At 34.8% G+C, this 6,166-nt stretch overlaps 1 long non-coding RNA gene across 1 annotated transcript; it reads left to right on the forward strand.

Annotated features, from left to right (window-relative positions):
* The first annotated feature begins 1,137 nt into the window (after positions 1-1,137).
* Positions 1,138-4,005, forward strand: LOC141400725 (uncharacterized). Its single transcript, XR_012412183.1, has 2 exons — positions 1,138-1,373; positions 1,441-4,005. It is a non-coding gene; the product is annotated as an uncharacterized lncRNA (long non-coding RNA).
* Positions 4,006-6,166: the final 2,161 nt, after the last annotated feature.

Consider the following 6,166-nt stretch of genomic DNA (forward strand, 5'->3'; position numbering starts at 1 on the left):
GCTAATTTCAACATGTTCCGCTTGTCAACACCCTCATTGGTGAGTTACGCCACCACGGACACGGGGAATTCAGCAAAGGTTTGATGACCTGTAACAATCATCACACATTTAATGTATAAATATAAACCCATTAATCTTCGCTCCAAGCCAGTTACCGGCTTGTTCGCTGTGAGCATAAGGTTGACGCTTGTTACGGCACATCAATTGCTTGTTGTTATAGCAACCCAAATATGTTCGTTGATGTATTATTACAGTTAACAGCTTCTGGTTCATCTGTTTTAGACTCAAAAATTCTGTAACCAGGACTGGTTGCGTCGATACAGCTGGCTTTCGGCGTTCTTCTGCTGCGATGGATATTTCACAACTTACTTTTACACAGGTATTTTAGCGAATTTTCACAGAACTTTAATATATTCGCATTAGCCACGATTTCTATCACATCACATACCATTTTCTTTTGTCAACTTTTGGCAAATTACGATAATAATTAATCTGCTTTATATAAACAAATATTTTAAAGAACGTAAACAAATAGTATGTCAGTATGTTGTGATTGTTGTTATTGACATACAATTACAAAAACAACATTTAGATTGTTTTTAGGCATGGTTGTAATTGGCAGCTCAAGGACGGGTTTTTCAAATGAGATTACTTTCTTATTCTGCCATGCGGTTCATCAAAGGGGTCTTTTTTGTCCTTTTTTCGAAAATCTTTCAAAAACTCATTAAAAATGTGATCGTATCAAATCCGAATATTCTACAAAATTGTTTGCCATTTAATTTTACTACAGATCTCAGAATACACCAAATCTGTAACTCTAGTGAAATTTAATGTAGAACATTTTCACTCTTGGCATCTTCCCCCTAAAACAAGGAATTATTTTCAATTTATAAACCTAATTTGAAATTGATTTTTATAACATTCTATAATTGTTCCGCGACATACAGTGGAATTTAATGTAGAACATATTTCCCTTTGACACCACTCAACTATGTATAAAAAGTCCAAGGAGGAATTGAACAAATTCAAAATTTGTTATGTCACCCGATGAAATTTTTCTTGAAACCCTTTGCGTCCACATTAAAGTACCCCCACAATCAGTGCTGTATCGAAATCAGCTGATTGCCAGGTACAAAAGGTGTTAGGTGGCAACGCTGGTTATCGCGAATTTTCTTTCCTACTGTCATTTGAAAGGACGCCATCATGAAATGAAAATTCATTTCATTAAAATTTTGTGGCGGCAGCAATCAAGTGGTGGAATTTGCAAACAAGATTGCAAATTCATTGGCAATTAATTAAATTCATCGACGAATTCCTGAAGTGCTGCAAATTTCTTTACTGTTTGCACATAAACAGTAGCTGAAACAAAAGGGGTAAGATGAACCTGAAAGAAGTTAGCCCGCAAACAAAAACTAAAGTGAATTTCTGGTAATTTTTCAGTTTCCACCTGGAGAAACCGCGTGGTGCCATAATTTGGCAAGCATTTATCACCGTTAATTGCCGTGGTACAGCCACACCCTTGTTTAATGGCTCATCCCTCTATGTGTTGAAAAGTTTGCTGTGCAAATTTCTAACTTGCTTTATGTGAATACTGCCTGCCCATGACTATTGTTTGCTACATTAAATTGTGCAAGAAATTTGCAGTACTTCCAACAGTGGGTGATTACCACCTGGCCATGTAGTTGAGTCAAACATGATGGATGTATTTTGCTGTTGGATTTCCCTACAGCCACGGCAAGAAATCAAGTAGAGTTTACAGCTACCACCACCACCTGTGCTGAAAATTAATAAGGCGAGTTTTTTGGGACGTTTCTTTTGGCATGCTTTTGCATCATTTTTTTTGGTTCTTAATGAATTTATTTCATTAATTCCCCACAACTACATAAAGAAAATCGAACCAATAGCCGCGACCAAGTTAATTAACAAGGCAAACACCACCAGCCTACCATAAACCACAACGAAAGTTTTATACCACGCCACAGTAATGGAAAGAAGAACAGCCCTTAGATAACCAGCACCAAACCACCAAAGGAACACCAACCTGAACAATTTTTTTTTGGATTTTCATGTTTGCTTTGGCCGTTTGTACCCCTATATAATTCAACAACCTGGGACCGCCACCAACAATCTCGAACTCAAGTCAAGACGACATCGTGAAGCCGTGCGGACAATTCTACCCAATATCTGCCGGAATATATGTATGTATCCAGTTGGGGTAAACCCAAGGTGAAAAGAGTGAGTAGATAATAAGTGCAACCAAAGGACGTATGATCCCTGGGCCATTTTAGTCAACAAATGGTTCATGGAAAGAGGGTCCAATATTTGATTTTTTTATCATCAGTATTACATCCCGAATCGACGGTCAGCCGGTTCTATTTCTTAACCAATTCTACAAATTTTATATCTCGTGAATTATTATCAATATTTATACATTTTAAGTGATAAGTAACGGTAAGCTACCTCGTGCATACTAATACACATACAAACGGTTCGGTAACGGTATTTTTTTTTGAACATGTGCACTTTGCACATTTTTGAGTATTGAAAAGAAGTTCTGGCGCGAGAAGAGAGTAGGAAGAGAGAAGAGAAAACTAACAAATATTTTGCCATTCCTTTTGCATTCTTTGTCTTTATGTTTTCTAATTCCTCTTTACAATTTATTTCAACCCCGCTTTACAATCGTGTTGTTAACTTCCAGAATTATTGATATGCCTTTAAATGACGCAGTTGTTTTTGTTTTTGGAAATGATTGTTTAATACTAATAAGCATACAATGAATAATTGCTGCGTTTTTTTTATGTGTTTCAATAGTTCAGTGAAATTTGATCAGCGACAATAATTTTTTTATAATTATTATTAAAATTTCTCTCTGAGAAAGTGAAAAATTTTGTAGTAACGAGGAATTTAATGACGTCGACGACAATTGTAAATAATTATCTCATATGATCCTACTGTTGAATATTGTCGTATCCCCTCATTGCTATTGTTTACCATTTATTAACTTATTATTTACCCCTTTTGGTAGTAATTATACATTATTGTTGACGCTGAGAAGAATTTTAAAGGTTTTCTTTTATTCTGTTTAAAGAATAGATAAATATTTCCGTGGCAGTAATGGTAATTTATAAACTATTGTTGGATTTTATTTGGTATAAATTTTAGCCTTTTCCCATTAGGGAAAGGAACTAAGGTGCGTTTACATTGTGAAGCAAAATTTTAACCTTTTTCCGGTAACCGGATTGGCTACATTCGGGTTAGCAATGTTTGTGTTGATACAATAGTTTCTAAATTATTATTAGTGCTTTTGAAAATACGAGGAACGTAGGAATCATAGAGAGCAGAATCTAAATTCGTTTCGGACACAGATTTTAGATTAAATTGTGAAATGTTTGTTAGTGATCCACATCTCTATTCTTATAAAACATTTTTGATGAAAGTTACCCTGCAGTTGGTATGTAGATATTAGCACGGGGTGCTGTAAGAAATTTTAATATTATTCTGCAATTAACCTATTAAATTGTATATATGTTTTCGGTTGACAATAAAGTCAACATATACAAAAACTTTTATTATTAAATTTAACATTCAAATCAAATGATTCTATACAAATGAAATGAATTAAATTTTGCAATTATCTTGATATTATGAGATTTATGTAAAATGTCAGTCCCATCAACCTATACTTTTAATCCATGATTAAGAGGAGAACAACATATACTTTTATTTCGATTCCACCCAGTGAGCTCATTAGGCCAGGAAATTAGTGAGTCTAAATTACATTTGGTGCACAGTGGTACCCTGTATGGGAGTGACATTGAATCATCTGTTGATGATTGTATGCACTTTAAATTGAATGCTATATACAAGTACGATATCTGTTGAACTTTATGAATTTTAATATTAGTCATAACTAAACCTAAGGTTATCCTAAGTAAACTATAATAAGTTTTTTTGTCATCCATGACGATGAATAAAATAATGTAATGAATCTCGAATTATATTGGACATTATGATGTTTTAAGAAAAAGGTCAATTAAGGTAAGGTAAAGGTTGAGTAAGCCAGATGAATTTTGGGGGTCTTCAGTATTGGAGGTCCATATGGGGGTTCTTATGGAACCCATGGGTGGGCATAAAGGATACCCAACAACACCTTGGGGTATCCACTACAACAACAACGACTACTTAGCGCTTCAACAACAACCAAAATAATTTTACTGAGTGGTATAACATAATTTTTTTTGTAAGTGTATACGAGTGCGGCCGACTGAGCCAGCCGATATAAATTTATGTTTTCTGCGATTGCCATTGCCATCTGGTGATTTTCAACAAACCACACTCGTTCGTACAACATAACAAAATGGCGCCCCAACGTAAAGCCAGCGCGATGCTGGTACCTTTTCTTGAATTTTGTTTTTGGTTCAATTTTGGGTTATGAGTCTTGACAAAGTTTTGTCTATGTAAACAGTCAATAGCTTCATAGAGAAAAATTGATAGAATTTTATTTCTCTTAAATTACATCTTATTGAGATTTGTTTTGTTGTCTTAAAGTGCTGCGTATATAGCAGGCTTTAATATTGTAACAAAATATATTAATCAAAGTTCATGAATTTAAACATTCACAATATATAGTCATTCACGCTTGGTTATTATGACCAAGGTGTAATTTGCTGTATTGAAAATGTTTCTTTGTTATACTACATCAAACAGAAATTCTTTTTTAGATTTTTTTTAAGTTGTTGGAGCTATCGTAGTTGACCGATTGTTGTTGTTTTTTTTTATCCTGGCGAACCAAACCTTTACCTATAACCTTAAGCATATTCATACATTTTGATTTTGGAAATTTGTTTAAGCAAATATTTTGACAAAATTGCACTCATTTTTGTCAATTTAATAACTGTTGAATTCCGGTTTCAAAATTTTGGATTCAAGTTTCTTTGAAGAATAATTTTGATTCTGGGGGATGCTGAATAAACCAACGTTAGTTGAAAGCTTCTACTTACTACTTCCTAAACCTTTTCACCTACAATTATTTGGAATTTTCCTGCAAATGATTGGAAATAAATCTTGACGTTGAATTTTTTTGTTTGTTGGCACCTTTATGACTTTTCCGTTTTTTGTATCTGGCACCTACAATAGACAAACTTTTGCACGATTTTATTTCCTGTCTGGTTTGAGAATTAAATGTGAAGCATCGTCGTGGAACCTGGTGAAGCCTTTCGAGATTTCAATTGGGATCTGTGGTGCATTAGTTTTTGTCAGAGTCTTCAGAAGTGATAGTAATTTACTATTCACTTTGCTGGAATTTCCTACCGTGGTAATTAACATTCTTTTTCCGATTGCGTGAGGCATAGGGTCGTCGCCCTCAAGACATTTGTTTTTCTCTTTTTGATTAAAAGACGGCAGGAGGGGTTTGATAGGCTCAAGCTACCGATTGCTAGTTCTTACTTTTAAAATATATAAGCTTTAAGTAGTAATATATTTTTGTTTGTTTTTCACGTACACACAGGGTGTACACAGAACTGGACTAACTGTACCCGAAGACTGGTCTTCAGTTCGACTCGAGGTCAGCTGAAGTACCTTAAGGTTGTAGGGGCGGTTAGTCTGGAGAGCCTTCGGACGGCAGCGCTCAACCTTGAGTTGGAGCATTTTCCGTAGGGCTGATTGCTGTCTGGTTGTCGATTTCCCAGTGTATCTTTAGAAAGCCGTTCTATGCTTAACTAAAGATACACTGAAGAGACCTCGAGAAACTCTTTGAGGAAATTCTAACCGGCAACAATCACTCCTACGTTTTGAACAGTCTACTCCATAGAACAATAGGGGTAGGCGAAGAGAACTGAAGAGCCTATCGAAGTTCTATTTTTTTTTTTCTTTTACCAGCCAAGACTTTATTCGAATATTATTCGAACTAATTTTACCCGGACTTACAAACATTTATACTGATCTACCACAGCCTAGAGAAAATAATTTATTACCTCGATTTATTCTGTTCTACAGAATTTCTGAGCATTTGTTCTGGTTTTGAGAAACTTTGCAAGATTTATTGATTGTTTTTGGTTCGATTCTTTTGGAAATACCTGACCTGTTGGAACCATTCAATTTTCATATTGAGTTTTGTTGCGTATGAGATTTTCAATATTGGATTTTACTATCTCGGCTATATATATTT

This window comes from Musca autumnalis, unplaced genomic scaffold, assembly GCF_047663935.1.
Source record: "Musca autumnalis isolate F117 unplaced genomic scaffold, ASM4766393v1 scaffold_4, whole genome shotgun sequence".
Lineage (NCBI taxonomy): Eukaryota > Metazoa > Arthropoda > Insecta > Diptera > Muscidae > Musca > Musca autumnalis.